This window comes from Oncorhynchus mykiss, chromosome 13 (genome assembly GCF_057628025.1).
Source record: "Oncorhynchus mykiss isolate SJ-2025 chromosome 13, ASM5762802v1, whole genome shotgun sequence".
NCBI lineage: Eukaryota > Metazoa > Chordata > Actinopteri > Salmoniformes > Salmonidae > Oncorhynchus > Oncorhynchus mykiss.
Window position 1 is genome coordinate 81,200,390 of NC_143034.1, and position 23,694 is coordinate 81,224,083.

The 23,694-nt window shown below is 41.3% G+C and overlaps 1 protein-coding gene across 2 annotated transcripts in view; it reads right to left on the bottom strand.

Annotated features, from left to right (window-relative positions):
• Window positions 1-23,694, bottom strand: part of LOC110515071 (NLR family CARD domain-containing protein 3) — a 193,532-nt gene that overhangs the window by 25,924 nt on the left and 143,914 nt on the right. The window contains exon 1 of one of the 2 annotated variants that reach the window (XM_090197855.1): window positions 20,451-20,719. The exons of the other annotated variant lie outside the window; for it this stretch is intronic. The gene's annotated coding sequence lies outside the window, so the exon portion shown is untranslated. Of the gene's footprint in view, window positions 1-20,450; window positions 20,720-23,694 lie in introns of those variants that run through there. 2 annotated transcript variants of the gene reach the window in all.

Here is a 23,694-nt window from a genome sequence, read left to right on the forward strand (position 1 = left end):
GATAGAGACATATACATTAGAGAGAGGTATATATATCCTGATAGAGTCATATACATTAGAGAGAGGTATATAGATCCTGATATAGTCATATACATTAGAGAGAGGTATATATATCCTGATATAGCCATATACGTTAGAGAGAGGTATATATCTCCTGATAGAGACATATACATTAGAGAGAGGTATATATATCCTGATAGAGTCATATACATTAGAGAGAGGTATATAGATCCTGATATAGTCATATACATTAGAGAGAGGTATATATATCCTGATATAGCCATATACGTTAGAGAGAGGTATATATATCCTGATATAGTCATATACATTAGAGAGGTGTATATATCCTGATAGTCATTAGAGAGAGGTATATATATCCTGATATAGTCATATACATTAGAGAGGTATATATATCCTGATAGAGTCATATACATTAGAGAGGTATATATATCCTGATAGAGTCATATACATTAGAGAGGTATATATATCCTGATAGAGTCATATACATTAGAGAGGTATATATATCCTGATAGAGCCGTAGAGAGAGGTATATATATCCTGATAGAGCCGTGGAGAGAGGTATATATATCCTGATAGAGCCATATACATTAGAGAGAGTTATATATATCCTGATAGAGCCATATACATTAGAGAGAGGTATATATATCCTGATAGAGCCATATACATTAGAGAGGTATATATATATCCTGATATAGCCAAATACATTAGAGAGAGGTATATATATCCTGATTGAGTCATATACATTAGATAGGGAAATATATCCTGATAGAGCCATATGCATTAGAGAGGTATATATATCCTGATAGAGTCATATACATTAGAGAGGTATATATATCATGATAGAGCCATATACATTAGAGAGGTATATATATCCTGATAGAGTCATATACATTAGAGAGAGGTATATATATCCTGATATGGTCATATACATTAGAGAGAGGTATATATATCCTGATAGAGTCATATACATTTGAGAGAGGTATATATATCCTGATAGAGTCATATACATTAGAGAGGTATATATATATCCTGATATAGCCATATACATTAGAGAGAGGTATATATATATCCTGATAGAGCCATATACATTAGAGAGGTATATATATATCCTGATATAGCCATATACATTAGAGAGAGGTATATATATATCCTGATAGAGCCATATACATTAGAGAGAGGTATATATATATCCTGATATAGCCAAATACATTAGAGAGAGGTATATATCTCCTGATAGAGACATATACATTAGAGAGAGGTATATATATCCTGATAGAGTCATATACATTAGAGAGAGGTATATAGATCCTGATATAGTCATATACATTAGAGAGAGGTATATATATCCTGATATAGCCATATACATTAGAGAGAGGTATATATATCCTGATAGAGCCATATACATTAGAGAGAGGTATATATATCCTGATATAGCCATATACATTAGAGAGGTATATATATCCTGATATAGTCATATACATTAGAGAGGTGTATATATCCTGATAGTCATTAGAGAGAGGTATATATATCCTGATAGAGTCATATACATTAGAGAGGTATATATATCCTGATAGAGTCATATACATTAGAGAGGTATATATATCCTGATAGAGCCGTAGAGAGAGGTATATATATCCTGATAGAGCCGTGGAGAGAGGTATATACATCCTGATAGAGCCATATACATTAGAGAGAGTTATATATATCCTGATAGAGCCATATACATTAGAGAGAGGTATATATATCCTGATAGAGCCATATACATTAGAGAGGTATATATATATCCTGATATAGCCAAATACATTAGAGAGAGGTATATATCTCCTGATAGAGACATATACATTAGAGAGAGGTATATATATCCTGATAGAGTCATATACATTAGAGAGAGGTATATAGATCCTGATATAGTCATATACATTAGAGAGAGGTATATATATCCTGATATAGCCATATACGTTAGAGAGAGGTATATATATCCTGATATAGTCATATACATTAGAGAGGTGTATATATCCTGATAGTCATTAGAGAGAGGTATATATATCCTGATATAGTCATATACATTAGAGAGGTATATATATCCTGATAGAGTCATATACATTAGAGAGGTATATATATCCTGATAGAGTCATATACATTAGAGAGGTATATATATCCTGATAGAGTCATATACATTAGAGAGGTATATATATCCTGATAGAGCCGTAGAGAGAGGTATATATATCCTGATAGAGCCGTGGAGAGAGGTATATATATCCTGATAGAGCCATATACATTAGAGAGAGTTATATATATCCTGATAGAGCCATATACATTAGAGAGAGGTATATATATCCTGATAGAGCCATATACATTAGAGAGGTATATATATATCCTGATATAGCCAAATACATTAGAGAGAGGTATATATATCCTGATTGAGTCATATACATTAGATAGGGAAATATATCCTGATAGAGCCATATGCATTAGAGAGGTATATATATCCTGATAGAGTCATATACATTAGAGAGGTATATATATCATGATAGAGCCATATACATTAGAGAGGTATATATATCCTGATAGAGTCATATACATTAGAGAGAGGTATATATATCCTGATATGGTCATATACATTAGAGAGAGGTATATATATCCTGATAGAGTCATATACATTTGAGAGAGGTATATATATCCTGATAGAGTCATATACATTAGAGAGGTATATATATATCCTGATATAGCCATATACATTAGAGAGAGGTATATATATATCCTGATAGAGCCATATACATTAGAGAGAGGTATATATATATCCTGATATAGCCAAATACATTAGAGAGAGGTATATATATCCTGATATAGTCATATACATTAGAGAGAGGTATATATATCCTGATAGAGTCATATACATTAGAGAGAGGTATATATATCCTGATAGAGTCATATACATTAGAGAGGTATATATATATCCTGATATAGCCATATACATTAGAGAGAGGTATATATATATCCTGATAGAGCCATATACATTAGAGAGAGGTATATATATATCCTGATATAGCCAAATACATTAGAGAGAGGTATATATCTCCTGATAGAGACATATACATTAGAGAGAGGTATATATATCCTGATAGAGTCATATACATTAGAGAGAGGTATATAGATCCTGATATAGTCATATACATTAGAGAGAGGTATATATATCCTGATATAGCCATATACGTTAGAGAGAGGTATATATATCCTGATAGAGCCATATACATTAGAGTCAGGTATATATATCCTGATATAGCCATATACATTAGAGAGGTATATATATCCTGATATAGTCATATACATTAGAGAGGTGTATATATCCTGATAGTCATTAGAGAGAGGTATATATATCCTGATAGAGTCATATACATTAGAGAGGTATATATATCCTGATAGAGTCATATACATTAGAGAGGTATATATATCCTGATAGAGCCATAGAGAGAGGTATATATATCCTGATAGAGCCGTGGAGAGAGGTATATATATCCTGATAGAGCCATATACATTAGAGAGAGTTATATATATCCTGATAGAGCCATATACATTAGAGAGAGGTATATATATCCTGATAGAGCCATATACATTAGAGAGGTATATATATATCCTGATATAGCCAAATACATTAGAGAGAGGTATATATCTCCTGATAGAGACATATACATTAGAGAGAGGTATATATATCCTGATAGAGTCATATACATTAGAGAGAGGTATATAGATCCTGATATAGTCATATACATTAGAGAGAGGTATATATATCCTGATATAGCCATATACGTTAGAGAGAGGTATATATATCCTGATATAGTCATATACATTAGAGAGGTGTATATATCCTGATAGTCATTAGAGAGAGGTATATATATCCTGATATAGTCATATACATTAGAGAGGTATATATATCCTGATAGAGTCATATACATTAGAGAGGTATATATATCCTGATAGAGCCGTAGAGAGAGGTATATATATCCTGATAGAGCCGTAGAGAGAGGTATATATATCCTGATAGAGCCATATACATTAGAGAGAGGTATATATATCCTGATAGAGCCATATACATTAGAGAGAGGTATATATATCCTGATAGAGCCATATACATTAGAGAGAGGTATATATATATCCTGATATAGCCATATACATTAGAGAGAGGTGTAAATATATCCTGATAGAGTCATATACATTAGAGAGAGGTATATATATACTGATAGAGCCATATACATTAGAGAGAGGTATATATATATGCTGATATAGCCAAATACATTAGAGAGAGGTATATATATCCTGATAGAGACATATACATTAGAGAGAGGTATATATATCCTGATAGAGTCATATACATTAGAGAGAGGTATATAGATCCTGATATAGTCATATACATTAGAGAGAGGTATATATATCCTGATATAGCCATATACATTAGAGAGAGGTATATATATCCTGATAGAGCCATATACATTAGAGAGAGGTATATATATCCTGATATAGCCATATACATTAGAGAGGTATATATATCCTGATATAGTCATATACATTAGAGAGGTGTATATATCCTGATAGTCATTAGAGAGAGGTATATATATCCTGATAGAGTCATATACATTAGAGAGGTATATATATCCTGATAGAGTCATATACATTAGAGAGGTATATATATCCTGATAGAGCCGTAGAGAGAGGTATATATATCCTGATAGAGCCGTAGAGAGAGGTATATATATCCTGATAGAGACATATACATTAGAGAGAGGTATATATATCCTGATAGACTCATACACATTAGAGAGAGGTATATATATCCTGATATAGCCATATACATTAGAGATATATACATTAGAGATATACATTAGAGATATATACATTAGAGATATATATTAGAGATATATACATTAGAGATATATACATTAGAAATTTATATTAGAGATATATATTAGAGATATATACATTAGAGATATATATTAGAGATATATATTAGAGATATATACATTAGAGATATATACATTAGAGATATATATTAGAGATATATATTAGAGACATATACATTAGAGATGTATATTAGAGATATATACATTAGAGATATACATTAAAGATATATACATTAGAGATATATATATCCTGATAGGTCAGGCACTGTGTTATGCATTCAAGCCCGGTGCACTCTATTCCAGATCCCTGCATTGGCGGGGCTAGAATGGACATCCAGCCAGGACGGATGGTGCCGGCTCAGCGCTCCTGGTCTCCAGTACACCTCCTTGGACCAGGATATATATATATATATATATATATATATATATATATATATATATATAACAAACTGACCCTAGCCCCCCGACACATAAACTACTGCAGCATAAATACTGGAGGCTGAGACAGGAGGGGTCAGGAGACACTGTGGCCCCATCCGAGGACACCCCCGGACAGGGCCAAACAGGAAGGATATAACCCCACCCACTTTGTCAAAGCACAGCCCCCACACCACTAGAGGGATATCTTCAACCACCAACTTACCATCCTGAGACAAGGCTGAGTATAGCCCACAAAGACCTCTGCCACGGCACAACCCAAGGGGGGGAGCCAACCCAGACAGGATGACCACATCAGTGAATCAACCCACTCAGGTGACGCACCCCCTCCAGGGACGGCATGAGAGAGCCCCAGTAAGCCAGTGACCCAGCCCCTGTAATAGGGTTAGAGGCAGAGAACCCCAGTGGAAAGAGGGGAACTGGCCAGGCAGAGACTGCAAGGGCGGTTCGTTGCTCCAGAGCCTTTCCGTTCACCTTCCCACTCCTGGGCCAGACTACACTCAATCATATGACCCACTGAAGAGATGAGTCTTCAGTAGAGACTTAAAGGTTGAGACCGAGTTTGCGTCTCTGACATGGGTAGGCAGACCGTTCCATAAAAATGGAGCTCTATAGGAGAAAGACCTGCCTCCAGATGTTTGCTTAGAAATTCTAGGGACAATTAGGAGGCCTGCGTCTTGTGACCGTAGCGTACGTGTAGGTATGTACGGCAGGACCAAATCAGAGAGATAGGTAGGAGCAAGCCCATGTAATGCTTTGTAGGTTAGCAGTAAAACCTTGCAGTCAGCCCTTGCTTTGACAGGAAGCCAGTGTAGAGAGGCTAGCACTGAAGTAATATGATCAAATTTTTGGGTTCTAGTCAGGATTCTAGCAGCCATATTTAGCACTAACTGAAGTTTATTTAGTGCTTTATCCGGGTAGCCGGAAAGTAGAGCATTGCAGTAGTCTAACCTAGAAGTGACAAAAGCATGGTTTAATTTTTCTGCATCATTTTTGGACAGAAAGTTTCTGATTTTTTCAATGTTACGTAGATGGAAAAAAGCTGTCCTTGAAATGGTCTTGATATGTTCGTCAAAAGAGAGATCAGGGTCCAGAGTAACGCCGAGGTCCTTCACAGTTTTATTTGAGACGACTGTACAACCATTAAGATTAATTGTCAGATTCAACAGAAGATCTCTTTGTTTCTTGGGACCTAGAACAAGCATCTCTGTTTTGTCCGAGTTTAAAAGTAGAAAGTTTGCAGCCATCCACTTCCTTATGTCTGAAACACATGCTTCTAGCAAGGGCAATTTTGGGGCTTCACCATGTTTCATTGAAATGTACAGCTGTGTGTCATCCGCATAGCAGTGAAAGTTAACATTATGTTTTCGAATAACATCCCCAAGAGGTAAAATATATAGTGAAAACAATAGTGGTCCTAAAACGGAACCTTGAGGAACACCGAAATTTACAGTTGATTTGTCAGAGGACAAACCATTCACAGAGACAAACTGATATCTTTCCGACAGATAAGATCTAAACCAGGCCAGAACTTGTCCGTGTAGACCAATTAGGGTTTCCAATCTCTCCAAAAGAATGTGGTGATCGATGGTATCAAAAGCAGCACTAAGGTCTAGGAGCACGAGGACAGATGCAGAGCCTCGGTCCGATGCCATTAAAATGTAATTTACCACCTTCACAAGTGCAGTCTCAGTGCTATGATGGGGTCTAAAACCAGACTGAAGCATTTCGTATACATTGTTTGTCTTCAGGAAGGCAGTGAGTTGTTGCGCAACAGCCTTTTCTAAAGTTTTTGAGAGGAATGGAAGATTCGATATAGGCCGATAGTTTTTTATATTTTCTGGGTCAAGGTTTGGCTTTTTCAAGAGAGGCTTTATTACTGCCACTTTTAGTGAGTTTGGTACACATCCGGTGGATAGAGAGACGTTTATTATGTTCAACATAGGAAGGCCAAGCACAGGAAGCAGCTCTTTCAGTAGTTTAGTTGGAATAGGGTCCAGTATGCAGCTTGAAGGTTTAGTGGCCATGATTATTTTCATCATTGTGTCAAGAGATATAGTACTAAAACACTTGAGCGTCTCTCTTGATCCTAGGTCCTGGCAGAGTTGTGCAGACTCAGGACAACTGAGCTTTGAAGGAATACGCAGATTTAAGGAGGAGTCCGTAATTTGCTTTCTAATAATCATAATCTTTTCCTCAAAGAAGTTCATGAATTTATCACTGCTAAAGTGAAAGTCATTCTCTCTTGGGGAATGCTGCTTTTTAGTTAGCTTTGCGACAGTATCAAAAAGGAATTTCGGATTGTTCTTATTTTCCTCAATTAAGTTAGAAAAATAGGATGATCGAGCAGCAGTAAGGGCTCTTCGGTACTGCACAGTACTGTCATTCCAAGCTAGTCGGAAGACTTCCAGTTTGGTGTGGCGCCATTTCCATTCCAATTTTCTGGAAGCTTGCTTCAGAGCTCGGGTATTTTCTGTGTACCAGGGAGCTAGTTTCTTATGAGAAATGTTTTTAGTTTTTAGGGGTGCAACTGCATCTAGGGTATTGCGCAAGGTTAAATTGAGTTCCTCAGTTAGGTGGTTAACTGATTTTTGTCCTCTGGCGTCCTTGGGTAGACCGAGGGAATCTGGAAGGACATCAAGGAATCTTTGTGTTGTCTGTGAATTTATAGCACGACTTTTGATGATCCTTGGTTGGGGTCTGAGCAGATTATTTGTTGCAATTGCAAACGTAATAAAATGGTGGTCCGATAGTCCAGGATTATGAGGAAAAACATTAAGATCCACAACATTTATTCCATGGGACAAAACTAAGTCCAGCGTATGACTGTGACAGTGAGTGGGTCCAGAGACATGTTGGACAAAACCCACTGAGTCGATGATGGCTCCGAAAGCCTTTTGGAGTGGGTCTGTGGACTTTTCCATGTGAATATTAAAGTCACCAAAGATTAGAATATTATCTGCTATGACTACAAGGTCCGATAGGAATTCAGGGAACTCAGTGAGGAACGCTGTATATGTCCCAGGAGGCCTGTAAACAGTAGCTATAAAAAGTGATTGAGTAGGCTGCATAGATTTCATGACTAGAAGCTCAAAAGACGAAAACGTCATTTTTTTTTTTGTAAATTGAAATTTGCTATCGTAAATGTTAGCAACACCTCCGCCTTTGCGGGATGCACGGGGGATATGGTCACTAGTGTAGCCAGGAGGTGAGGCCTCATTTAACACAGTAAATTCATCAGGCTTAAGCCATGTTTCAGTCAGGCCAATCACATCAAGATTATGATCAGTGATTAGTTCATTGACTATAATTGCCTTTGAAGTAAGGGATCTAACATTAAGTAGCCCTATTTTGAGATGTGAGGTATCATGATCTCTTTTAATACTGACAGGAATGGAGGTGGTCTTTATCCTAGTGAGATTGCTAAGGCGAACACCGCCATGTTTAGTTTTGCCCAACCTAGGTCGAGGCACAGACACGGTTTCAATGGTGATAGCTGAGCTGACTACACTGACTGTGCTAGTCGCAGACTCCACTATGCTGGCAGGCTGGCTAACAGCCTGCTGCCTGGCCTGCACCCTATTTCATTGTGGAGCTAGAGGAGTTAGAGCCCTGTCTATGTTGGTAGATAAAATGAGAGCACCCCTCCAGCTAGGATGGAGTCCGTCACTCCTCAGCAGGTCAGGCTTGGTCCTGTTTGTGGGTGAGTCCCAGAAAGAGGATCAATTATCTACAAATTCTATCTTTTGGGAGGGGCAGAAAACAGTTTTCAACCAGCGATTGAGTTGTGAGACTCTGCTGTAGAGCTCATCACTCCCCCTAACTGGGAGGGGGCCAGAGACAATTACTCGATGCCGACACATCTTTCTAGCTGATTTACACGCAGAAGCTATGTTGCGCTTGGTGATCTCTGACTGTTTCATCCTAACATCGTTGGTGCCACGTGGATAACAATATCTCTATACTCTCTACACTCGCCAGTTTTAGCTTTAGCCAGCACCATCTTCAGATTAGCCTTAACGTCGGTAGCCCTGCCCCCCGGTAAACAGTGTATGATCGCTGGATGATTAGTTTTAAGTCTAATACTGCGGGTAATGCAGTCGCCAATGACTAGAGTTTTCAATTTGTCAGAGCTAATGGTGGGAAGCTTCGGCGTCTCAGACCCCGTAACGGGAGGAGTAGAGACCAGAGAAGACTCGGCCTCTGACTCCGACCCGCTGCTTAATGGGGAAAACCGGTTGAAAGTTTTTGTCGGCTGAATGAGCGACATCGGTTAAGCGTTCCTACAGCATTTCCTTCCAGAAACCGTGAGAAAGTTGTCCGGCTGCGGGGACTGTGCCAGGGTATTTATACTACTATCTGTACTTACTGGTGGCACAGACGCTGTTTCATCCTTTCCTACACTGAAATTACTCTTGCCTAGCGATTGCGTCTGAAGCTGGGCTTGTAGCACAGCTATCCTCGCCGTAAGGCGAGTACAGCGACTGCAATTAGAAGGCATCATGTTAATGTTACTACTTAGCTTCGGCTGTTGGAGGTCCTGACTAATCGTGTCCAGATAAAGCGTCCGGAGTGAAAAAGTTGAGGAAAAAAAATAAATATATATAAACGGTAATTAAAAAGTAAAAACCGTAAATTTGTCAGGTAGCAAAACAGGTTGGCAAAAAAACGCACAGCAACTCGAAAACAAGTCTGCAAGTTGTGACCGGAAATGTACTGTACTGTACTGAGCGACGGTCCAGCGACGGTCCCCAGTCCGGAGCCCCCGGCGATGATCTGTCGCCAGGTTCCTCCAGTGAAGGTCCATGCACCAGGGCCGCCGCCAAAGTGGAGGGATCTGCGGGCGGAGGAGGGTCTACGTCCAGCACCAGAGCCGCCGCCATGAAGGGATACCACCCGGACCCTCCCCTTTAGAGTCAGGTTTTGCGGCCGGAATCCGCACCTTTGCGGGGGGTACTGTCAAGCCCTGGCCATAGAAAGGTTTTGATTCTCTATTTTGGTGAGGCCAGGGTGTGACAAGGGTGGGCATTCTAGTTTCTTTATTTCTATGTTGGTGTGGTTCCCAATCAGAGGCAGCTGTCTATCGTTGTCTAAGATTGGGGATCATATATAAGTTGTCCTTTTTCATTTGAGTTTTGTGGGTAGTTGTTTTCAGTATAGTTTATTTGCTTTACAGAACTGTTCGTTTTTTCACTTTGTTATTTAGTTCAAATGTTTTGATAAATAAAAATCATGAACACTTACAACGCTCCACTTTGGTCCGATCGCCATTCTGACGAAAGACATTACATTTTTAAAGCTTAAATACACTCAAATACAAGAAACGTTTTAGTTTTCCTGTAACTGGATGATCATATTTTTCTTTCCCCATGCTGTGGCCCTCACCACCTGGCCATCTGGCTCGTAGAGACTAAAGGACCATGCTGAGGCCCTCACCACCTGGCCATCTGGCTCGTAGAGACTAAAGGACCATGCTGAGGCCCTCACCACCTGGCCATCTGGCTCGTAGAGACTAAAGGACCATGCTGAGGCCCTCACCACCTGGCCATCTGGCTTGTAGAGACTAAAGGACCATGCTGAGGCCCTCACCACCTGGCCATCTGGCCCGTAGAGACTAAAGGACTATGCTGTGGCCCTCACCACCTGGCCATCTGGCCCGTAGAGACTAAAGGACCATGCTGTGGACCTCACCACCTGGCCATCTGGCCCATAGAGACTAAAGGACTATGCTGTGGCCCTCACCAACTGGCCATCTGGCCCGTAGAGAATAAAGGACTATGCTGTGGCCCTCACCACCTGGCCATCTGGCTCGTAGAGACTAAAGGACCATGCTGAGGCCCTCACCACCTGGCCATCTGGCTCGTAGAGACTAAAGGACTATGCTGTGGCCCTCACCACCTGGCCATCTGGCTCGTAGAGACTAAAGGACTATGCTGTGGCCCATAGAGACAAAGGACTATGCTGTGGCCCATAGAGACAAAGGACTATGCTGTGGCCCATAGAGACTAAAGGACTATGCAGTGGACCTCACCACCTGGCCATCTGGTCCATAGAGACTAAAGGACCATGCTGTGGACCTCACCACCTGGCCATCTGGCTCGTAGAGACTAAAGGACCATGCTGAGGCCCTCACCACCTGGCCATCTGGCTCGTAGAGACTAAAGGACCATGCTGAGGCCCTCACCACCTGGCCATCTGGCTCGTAGAGACTAAAGGACCATGCTGAGGCCCTCACCACCTGGCCATCTGGCCCGTAGAGACTAAAGGACTATGCTGTGGACCTCACCACCTGGCCATCTGGCCCGTAGAGACTAAAGGACTATGCTGAGGCCCTCACCACCTGGCCATCTGGCCCATAGAGACAAAGGACTATGCTGTGGCCCATAGAGACAAAGGACTATGCTGTGGCCCATAGAGACTAAAGGACAATGCTGTGGACCTCACCACCTGGCCATCTGGTCCATAGAGACTAAAGGACCATGCTGTGGCCCTCACCACCTGGCCATCTGGCCCGTAGAGACTAAAGGACCATGCTGTGGACCTCACCACCTGGCCATCTGGCCCGTAGAGACTAAAGGACTATGCTGTGGCCTTCAACACCTGGCCATCTGGCCCGTAGAGACTAAAGGACTATGCTGTGGCCCTCACTACCTGGCCATCTGGCTCGTAGAGACTAAAGGACCATGCTGAGGCCCTCACCACCTGGCCATCTGGCTCGTAGAGACTAAAGGACCATGCTGAGGCCCTCACCACCTGGCCATCTGGCTCGTAGAGACTAAAGGACCATGCTGAGGCCCTCACCACCTGGCCATCTGGCCCGTAGAGACTAAAGGACTATGCTGTGGCCCTCACCACCTGGCCATCTGGCCCGTAGAGACTAAAGGACCATGCTGAGGCCCTCATCACCTGGCCATCTGGCCCATAGAGACAAAGGACTATGCTGTGGCCCATAGAGACAAAGGACTATGCTGTGGCCCATAGAGACTAAAGGACTATGCTGTGGACCTCACCACCTGGCCATCTGGTCCATAGAGACTAAAGGACCATGCTGTGGCCCTCACCACCTGGCCATCTGGCCCGTAGAGACAAAAGGACCATGCTGTGGACCTCACCACCTGGCCATCTGGCCCATAGAGACTAAAGGACTATGCTGTGGCCCTCACCACCTGGCCATCTAGCTCGTAGAGACTAAAGGACCATGCTGTGGCCCTCACCACCTGGCCATCTGGCTCGTAGAGACTAAAGGACCATGCTGTGGCCCTCACCACCTGGCCATCTGGCTCGTAGAGACTAAAGGACTATGATGTGGCCCATAGAGACAAAGGACTATGCTGTGGCCCATAGAGACAAAGGACTATGCTGTGGCCCATAGAGACTAAAGGACTATGCTGTGGCCCATAGAGACTAAAGGACTATGCTGTGGACCTCACCACCTGGCCATCTGGTCCATAGAGACTAAAGGACCATGCTGTGGACCTCACCACCTGGCCATCTGGCCCTTAGAGACTAAAGGACCATGCTGTGGACCTCACCACCTGGCCATCTGGCTCGTAGAGACTAAAGGACCATGCTGAGGCCCTCACCACCTGGCCATCTGGCTCGTAGAGACTAAAGGACCATGCTGAGGCCCTCACCACCTGGCCATCTGGCTCGTAGAGACTAAAGGACCATGCTGAGGCCCTCACCACCTGGCCATCTGGCCCGTAGAGACTAAAGGACTATGCTGTGGACCTCACCACCTGGCCATCTGGCCCGTAGAGACTAAAGGACTATGCTGAGGCCCTCACCACCTGGCCATCTGGCCCATAGAGACAAAGGACTATGCTGTGGCCCATAGAGACAAAGGACTATGCTGTGGCCCATAGAGACTAAAGGACAATGCTGTGGACCTCACCACCTGGCCATCTGGTCCATAGAGACTAAAGGACCATGCTGTGGCCCTCACCACCTGGCCATCTGGCCCGTAGAGACTAAAGGACTATGCTGTGGCCCTCACCAACTAGCCACTGTACTGTATATCAACTATATAGCCACTGTACTGTATATCAACTGTATATCAACTGTACTGTATATCAACTGTATATCCACTGTACTGTATATCAACTGTATATCCACTGTACTGTTTATCAACTGTATAACCACGGTACTGTATATCAACTGTATATCCACTGTACTGTAAATCAACTGTATAGCCACGGTACTGTATATCAACTGTTTTTCAACTGTACTGTATATCGACTGTATATTCACTGTACTGTTTATCAACTGTATATCAACGGTACTGTATATCCACTGTACTGTATATCAACTGTATATTCACTGTACTGTTTATCAACTGTATATCAACGGTACTGTATATCCACTGTACTGTATATCAACTGTATATCCACTGTACTGTATATCCACTGTACTGTTTATCAACTGTATTGTATATCAACTGTATATCCACTGTACTGAATATCCACCGAATATCCACTGTACTGTTTATCAACTGTATAGCCACTGTACTGTATTTCCACTGAATATCCACTGTACTGTATATCAACTGTATAGCCACTGTACTGTATATCAACTTTATATCAACTCTATATCCACTGTTCTGTATATCACTGTACTGTATAGCCACTGTACTGTATATCAACTATATAGCCACTGTACTGTATATCAACTGTATATCCATTGTTCTGTATATCCACTGTATATCCACTGTACTGTATATCAACTGTATAGCCACTGTACTGTATATCAACTGTATATCCACTGTACTGTATATCAACTGTATATCCACTGTACTGTATATCAACTGTATATCAACTCTATATCCACTGTTCTGTATATCCACTGTATATCCACTGTATATCCACTGTACTGTATATCCACTGTTCTGTATATCCACTGTATATCAACTGTATATCCACTGTACTGTATATCAACTGTATATCCACTGTATATCAACTGTACTGTATATCAACTGTACTGTATATCAACTGTATAGCCACTGTACTGTATATTAACTGTACTGTTTATCAACTGTATAGCCACTGTACTGTATATCCACTGAATATCAACTGTATTGTATATCAACTGTATATCAACTGTACTGTATATCAACTGTATATCCACTGTACTGTATATCAACTGTATAGCCACTGTACTGTATATCCACTGTACTGTATATCAATTGTATATCCACTGTACTGTATATCAACTGTATATCAACTGTACTGCATATCCACTGTTCTGTATATCCACTGTATATCCACTGTATATCCACTGTACTGTATATCAACTGTACTGTATATCAACTGTATAGCCACTGTACTGTATATCCACTGTACTGTATATCAACTGTATATCAACTGTACTGTATATCAACTGTATATCAACTGTATATCCACTGTTCTGAATATCCACTGTATATCCACTGTACTGTATATCCACTGTTCTGTATATCCACTGTATATCAACTGTATATCCACTGTACTGTATATCAACTGTATATCCACTGTACTGTATATCAAATGTACTGTATATCAACTGTACTGTATATCAACTGTATAGCCACTGTACTGTATATCCACTGTACTGTATATCAACTGTATATCCACTGTTCTGTATATCAACATGATGTATCATATGACATGTTAAATTTAGAACTTTTGACGTATTGAATTTGACTTGACCACGTCCAGTCAGCTCCATGTTGTGTGATTAAACTGACACCAACCTGTCTCAGTAGAAGTAGACTGTTAGGAGTGTTATACTGTCATTCACTATACTAACATTACACCAGACATTTAATGTATCTACTGTTAGGAGTGTTATACTGTCATTCACTATACTAACATTACACCAGACATTTAATGTCTCTACTGTTAGGAGTGTTATACTGTCATTCACTATACTAACATTACACCAGACATTTAATGTCTCTACTGTTAGGAGTGTTATACTTCACTATACTAACATTACACCATACATTTAATGTATCTACTGTTAGGAGTGTTATACTGTCATTCACTATACTAACATTACACCATACATTGAATGTCTCTACTGTTAGGAGTGTTATACTGTCATTCACTATACTAACATTACACCAGACATTTAATGTCTCTACTGTTAGGAGTGTTTTACTGTCATTCACTATACTAAAATAACACCATACATTTAATTTATCTACTGTTAGGAGTGTTATACTTCACTATACTAACATTACACCATACATTTAATGTATCTACTGTTAGGAGTGTTATACTTCACTATACACTACACTAGTCTTCCGACTAGCTTGGAATGACAGTACTGTGCAGTACCGAAGAGCCCTTACTGCTGCTCGATCATCCTATTTTTCTAACTTAATTGAGGAAAATAAGAACAATCCAAAATTCCTTTTTGATACTGTCGCAAAGCTAACTAAAAAGCAGCATTCCCCAAGAGAGAATGACTTTCACTTTAGCAGTGATAAATTCATGAACTTCTTTGAGGAAAAGATTATGATTATTAGAAAGCAAATTACGGACTCCTCCTTAAATCTGCGTATTCCTTCAAAGCTCAGTTGTCCTGAGTCTGCACAACTCTGCCAGGACCTAGGATCAAGAGAGACGCTCAAGTGTTTTAGTACTATATCTCTTGACATAATGATGAAAATAATCATGGCCACTAAACCTTCAAGCTGCATACTGGACCCTATTCCAACTAAACTACTGAAAGAGCTGCTTCCTGTGCTTGGCCCTCCTATGTTGAACATAATAAATGTCTCTTTATCCACCGGATGTGTACCAAACTCACTAAAAGTGGCAGTAATAAAGCCTCTCTTGAAAAAGCCAAACCTTGACCCAGAAAATATAAAAAACTATCGGCCTATATCGAATCTTCCATTCCTCTCAAAAACTTTAGAAAAGGCTGTTGCGCAACAACTCACTGCCTTCCTGAAGACAAACAATGTATACGAAATGCTTCAGTCTGGTTTTAGACCCCATCATAGCACTGAGACTGCACTTGTGAAGGTGGTAAATTACATTTTAATGGCATCGGACCGAGGCTCTGCATCTGTCCTCGTGCTCCTAGACCTTAGTGCTGCTTTTGATACCATCGATCACCACATTCTTTTGGAGAGATTGGAAACCCTAATTGGTCTACACGGACAAGTTCTGGCCTGGTTTAGATCTTATCTGTCGGAAAGATATCAGTTTGTCTCTGTGAATGGTTTGTCCTCTGACAAATCAACTGTAAATTTCGGTGTTCCTCAAGGTTCCGTTTTAGGACCACTATTGTTTTCACTATATATTTTACCTCTTGGGGATGTTATTCGAAAACATAATGTTAACTTTCACTGCTATGCGGATGACACACAGCTGTACATTTCAATGAAACATGGTGAAGCCCCAAAATTGCCCTTGCTATACTAACATTACACCATACATTTAATGTCTCTACTGTTAGGAGTGTTATACTGTCATTCACTATACTAACATTACACCATACATTTAATGTCTCTACTGTTAGGAGTGTTATACTGTCATTCACTATACTAACATTACACCAGACATTTAGTGTATCTACTGTTAGGAGTGTTATACTGTCATTCACTATACTAACATTACACCATACATTTAATGTCTCTACTGTTAGGAGTGTTATACTTCACTATACTAACATTACACCATACATTTAATGTATCTACTGTTAGGAGTGTTATACTTCCCTATACTAACATTACACCATACATTTAATGTATCTACTGTTAGGAGTGTTATACTGTCATTCACTATACTAACATTACACCATACATTTAATGTCTCTACTGTTAGGAGTGTTATACTGTCATTCACTATACTAAAATAACACCATACATTTAATTTATCTACTGTTAGGAGTGTTATACTTCACTATACTAACATTACACCAGACATTTAATGTATCTACTGTTAGGAGTGTTATACTGTCATTCACTATACTAACATTACACCATACATTTAATGTATCTACTGTTAGGAGTGTTATACTTCACTATACACTACACTAGTCTTCCGACTAGCTTGGAATGACAGTACTGTGCAGTACCGAAGAGCCCTTACTGCTGCTCGATCATCCTATTTTTCTAACTTAATTGAGGAAAATAAGAACAATCCGAAATTCCTTTTTGATACTGTCGCAAAGCTTACTAAAAAGCAGCATTCCCCAAGAGAGAATGACTTTCACTTTAGCAGTGATAAATTCATGAACTTCTTTGAGGAAAAGATTATGATTATTAGAAAGCAAATTACGGACTCCTCCTTAAATCTGCGTATTCCTTCAAAGCTCAGTTGTCCTGAGTCTGCACAACTCTGCCAGGACCTAGGATCAAGAGAGACGCTCAAGTGTTTTAGTACTATATCTCTTGACATAATGATGAAAATAATCATGGCCACTAAACCTTCAAGCTGCATACTGGACCCTATTCCAACTAAACTACTGAAAGAGCTGCTTCCTGTGCTTGGCCCTCCTATGTTGAACATAATAAACGTCTCTCTATCCACCGGATGTGTACCAAACTCACTAAAAGTGGCAGTAATAAAGCCTCTCTTGAAAAAGCCAAACCTTGACCCAGAAAATATAAAAAACTATCGGCCTATATCGAATCTTCCATTCCTCTCAAAAACTTTAGAAAAGGCTGTTGCGCAACAACTCACTGCCTTCCTGAAGACAAACAATGTATACGAAATGCTTCAGTCTGGTTTTAGACCCCATCATAGCACTGAGACTGCACTTGTGAAGGTGGTAAATTACATTTTAATGGCATCGGACCGAGGCTCTGCATCTGTCCTCGTGCTCCTAGACCTTAGTGCTGCTTTTGATACCATCGATCACCACATTCTTTTGGAGATATTGGAAACCCAAATTGGTCTACACGGACAAGTTCTGGCCTGGTTTAGATCTTATCTGTCGGAAAGATATCAGTTTGTCTCTGTGAATGGTTTGTCCTCTGACAAATCAACTGTAAATTTCGGTGTTCCTCAAGGTTCCGTTTTAGGACCACTATTGTTTTCACTATATATTTTACCTCTTGGGGATGTTATTCGAAAACATAATGTTAACTTTCACTGCTATGCGGATGACACACAGCTGTACATTTCAATGAAACATGGTGAAGCCCCAAAATTGCCCTTGCTATACTAACATTACACCATACATTTAATGTCTCTACTGTTAGGAGTGTTATACTGTCATTCACTATACTAACATTACACCATACATTTAATGTCTCTACTGTTAGGAGTGTTATACTGTCATTCACTATACTAACATTACACCAGACATTTAGTGTATCTACTGTTAGGAGTGTTATACTGTCATTCACTATACTAACATTACACCATACATTTAATGTCTCTACTGTTAGGAGTGTTATACTTCACTATACTAACATTACACCAGACATTTAATGTATCTACTGTTAGGAGTGTTATACTTCCCTATACTAACATTACACCATACATTTAATGTATCTACTGTTAGGAGTGTTATACTGTCATTCACTATACTAACATTACACCATACATTTAATGTCTCTACTGTTAGGAGTGTTATACTGTCATTCACTATACTATTATTACACCATACATTTAATGTATCTACTGTTAGGAGTGTTATACTGTCATTCACTATACTAACATTACACCAGACATTTAATGTCTCTACTGTTAGGAGTGTTATACTTCACTATACTAACATTACACCATACATTTAATGTATCTACTGTTAGGAGTGTTATACTGTCATTCACTATACTAACATTACACCAGACATTTAATGTATCTACTGTTAGGAGTGTTATACTGTCATTCACTATACTAACATTACACCATACATTTAATGTATCTACTGTTAGGAGTGTTATACTTCACTATACTAAAATAACACCAGACATTTAATGTATCTACACACGTTATAATAATCCCTGGCAGGATTCTCACCTTGTAGCCTGAATTCACAACCAGAACATGGCAAGTCATTAAGATATTTTCTGTTCTGTTCTGTATATTCTGATAGATGAGGCCAGAGCTCGAACGTGCAGTTAACTGCGGCTGGCTAGCTTTAGAAAACCAGTATATCAAGCCTGTATCATAGTTTACCCCTCAGGCTACAATCAGGTTTCAGCATCAGGCAGGTATAAACATGCCGAGTTGTAGGCTACAACTGTACAACGTGACCTGAAGGGTTTCTGTTGCCAAATGTTTTGCTACGATGGGCACTAATGAATACACACAACCTGTTTTGAGGAAGTGTAATTTGTTGTTAGTCTTTCCACAATAATTATTTGTCTCTTTTTCACACAAAATACCTCCCTGAGTGAAAAGCATTAACAGTAGATTAGAAAGATAAAATGTTTGTTTGTTGATTGTTGTGTTTTAAGCCTGTTTTGAGAAGACAAGTCTATAGACCTATGATACAGTAGGAGATCACCCTGGTCCATAGACCTATGATACAGTAGGAGATCACCCTGGTCTATAGACCTATGCTACAGTAGAATATCACCCTGGTCTATAGATCTATGATACAGTAGGAGATCACCCTGGTCTATAGACCTATGATACAGTAGGATATCACCCTGGTCTAAAGACCTATGATACAGTAGGAGATCACCCTGATTCTAGATAGTGTAGGAGTGATCACCCTGGGGAACACAGACGGGCACGGAACAAATTCATCTCCCGCATTTAATTTACATCAAATAAGGAGAGTAGGTCTATTATAACACTCTGTCTACCATAAATATCATCAACCATATGAATATAACAATATCACCAACTATATGAATACACATAACAATATCATCAACTATATTAATACACATAACAATATCATCAACTATATTAATACACATAACAATATCATCAACTATATGAATACACACAACAATATCATCAACTATATGAATACACATAACAATATCATCAACTATATGAATACACATAACAATATCATCAACTATATGAATACACACAACAATATCATCAACTATATGAATACACATAACAATATCATCAACTATATGAATACACATAACAATATCATCAACTATATGAATACACATAACAATCGTTGTCTTACCTTTTATCTCTCAATAGAAACAGAGTCTGAATGATCATCAGGTCGTCAAAAGTTACTTTCATTTGCTCTGCTCATTTACATATCAGGTTCTGCCTGTTCTCTCTCCCTCTCTCTTTACAGCTCTTACAATGTGCCTTGGAATACATTCTATATCTGTCTTGAACTCTATTGGAGGGATGTGACACCATTCTTCCACAAGAAAATCCATCATTTGGTGTTTTTTTGATGGTTGTGTTCAATTGTGTTGAGACCTGGTGACTGAGACGGCCATGGCATATTGTGAAACAGTCTTCATCACTGAAGCTCCTACCAAACGTGCCCCAACAATCACCAATCGTTAAGCTCTTCCCGAGCAAGGTTGCAGTCTCTCCTGTTTGCAGCTCCTCTCTCTCCCCAGAGATAACAGCTCCTCTCTCCCCAAGGGGTAGCACCTCCTCTCTCCCCAGGGGTAGCAGCTCCTCTCTCCCCAGGGGTAGCAGCTCCTCTCTCCCCAGGGATAGCAGCTCCTCTCTCTCCAGGGGTAGCAGCTCCTCTCTCTCCAGGGATAGCAGCTCCTCTCTCTCCAGGGATAGCAGCTCCTCTCTCCCCAGGGGTAGCAACTCCTCTCTCCGCAAGGGTAGCAGCTCCTCTCTCCCAGGGGTAGCAGGTCCTCTCTCCCCAGGGATAGCAGCTCCTCTCTCTCCAGGGGTAGCAGCTCCTCTCTCTCCAGGGATAGCAGCTCCTCTCTCTCCAGGGATAGCAGCTCCTCTCTCCCCAGGGGTAGCAACTCCTCTCTCCGCAAGGGTAGCAGCTCCTCTCTCCCAGGGGTAGCAGCTCCTCTCTCCCCAGGGGTAGTATCTCCTCTCTCCCCAGGGGTAGCAGCTCCTCTCTCTCCAGGGGTAGCAGCTCCTCTCTCCCCAGGGGTAGCATCTCCTCTCTCCCCAGGGGTAGCAGCTCCTCTCTCTCCCCAGGGGTAGCATCTCCTCTCTCTCCAGGGGTAGCAGCTCCTCTCTCTCCAGGGGTAGCATCTCCTCTCTCCCCAGGGGTAGCAGCTCCTCTCTCTCCAGGGGTAGCATCTCCTCTCTCCCCAGGCGTAGCAGCTCCTCTCTCCCCAGGGATAGCAGCTCCTCTCTCTCCAGGGGTAGCAGCTCCTCTTTCTCCAGGGGTAGCAGCTCCTCTCTCCCAGGGGTAGCAGCTCCTCTCTCTCCAGGGGTAGCAGCTCCTCTCTCCCCAGGGGTAGCATCTCCTCTCTCTCCAGGGGTAGCAGCTCCTCTCTCCCCAGGGGTAGCATCTCCTCTCTCCCCGGGGGTAGCAGCTCCTCTCTCTCCAGGGGTAGCATCTCCTCTCTCTCCAGGGGTAGCAGCTCCTCTCTCCGCAAGGGTAGCAGCTCCTCTCTCCGCAAGGGTAGCAGCTCCTCTCTCCCCAGGGGTAGCTTCCCCGGATTTGAAGACATTGGTGGCTTAGCCCATAGCCTGTAGGGGGGTCCACTCCACAACAAACATAGACTCTGACCTGTCCAATTAACCATACTGATTAAAGTATCCTATAGGACCTAACCACTCTCTCACACACACACATACACACACACACACACACACACACACACACACACACACACACACACACACACACACACACACACACACACACACACACACACACACACAGGTCAGATCAGTGGTCATGGCTGATATGCATGGACTAGCAAACAAACTTGAATGCCATTTTACTCAGATTCACTGTTTGTGTTGATGCTGTTTGTCTCTGTAGGACAGTAGTTCAGGTGGCTGTTTGTCTCTGTGGGACAGTAGTTCAGGTGAATGTTTGTCTCTGTAGGGCAGTAGTTCAGGTGGCTGTTTTTTTCTGTAGGGCAGTAGTTCAGGTGGCTGTTTGTGTAGATGCTGTTTGTCTCTGTAGGACAGTAGTTGAGGTGGCTGTTTGTGTAGATGCTGTTTGTCTCTGTAGGACAGTAGTTCAGGTGGCTGTTTGTCTCTGTAGGACAGTAGTTCAGGTGGCTGTTTGTCTCTGTAGGACAGTAGTTCAGGTGGCTGTTTGTCTCTGTAGGACAGTAGTTCAGGTGGCTGTTTGTCTCTGTAGGACAGTAGTTCAGGTGGCTGTTTGTCTCTGTAGGACAGTAGTTCAGGTGGCTGTTTGTCTCTGTAGGACAGTAGTTCAGGTGGCTGTTTGTGTAGATGCTGTTTGTCTCTGTAGGACAGTAGTTCAGGTGGCTGTTTGTCTCTGTAGGACAGTAGTTCAGGTGGCTGTTTGTCTCTGTAGGACAGTAGTTCAGGTGGCTGTTTGTCTCTGTAGGTCAGTAGTTCAGGTGGCTGTTTGTTTCTCTAGGACAGTAGTTCAGGTGGCTGTTTGTCTCTGTAGGACAGTAGTTCAGGTGGCTGTTTGTCTCTGTAGGACAGTAGTTCAGGTGGCTGTTTGTTTCTGTAGGACAGTAGTTCAGGTGGCTGTTTGTATTTGTAGGGCAGTAGTTCAGGTGCCTGTTTGTCTCTGTAGGGCAGTAGTTCAGGTGGCTGTTTGTCTCTGTAGGGCAGTAGTTCAGGTGGCTGTTTGTATTTGTAGGGCAGTAGTTCAGGTGGCTGTTTGTCTCTGTAGGGCAGTAGTTCAGGTGGCTGTTTGTCTCTGTAGGACAGTAGTTCAGGTGGCTGTTTGTCTCTGTAGGGCAGTAGTTCAGGTGGCTGTTTGTCTCTGTAGGACAGTAGTTCAGGTGGCTGTTTGTCTCTGTAGGGCAGTAGTTCAGGTGGCTGTTTGTCTCTGTAGGGCAGTAGTTCAGGTGGCTGTTTGTCTCTGTAGGACAGTAGTTCAGGTGGCTACCCATTCCCTTAGTCTGCCTATCGTCATGGTTACACCTTCCTGAAAACAATGACTCCATACTTTGCTGAAACCTGTTCTGCCAGTTCATGTCCTTCAACACTAGAATGTTCCATTGTGGTTACCCAAAAAGATGACAAGATAGTTCACACATTCATCATCCAGCTCAGGTATTTGAACCAGTGACCTTTCGGTTACTGGCCCAACACTCTAATCGCAAGCAATCTGACCAGTTTAATCATTGAAATGTGATACAAACTGATGCAACGGTGGATCAGGCCATGTGGACACCTCCCAGTGGTGGGGTTGTTAGGAGTGTTTATCAGACCATGTGGACACCTCCTAGTGGTGGCGTTGTTAGGAGTGTTTATCAGACCATGTGGACACCTCCTAGTGGTGGGGTTGTTAGGAGTGTTTATCAGACCATGTGGACACCTCCTAG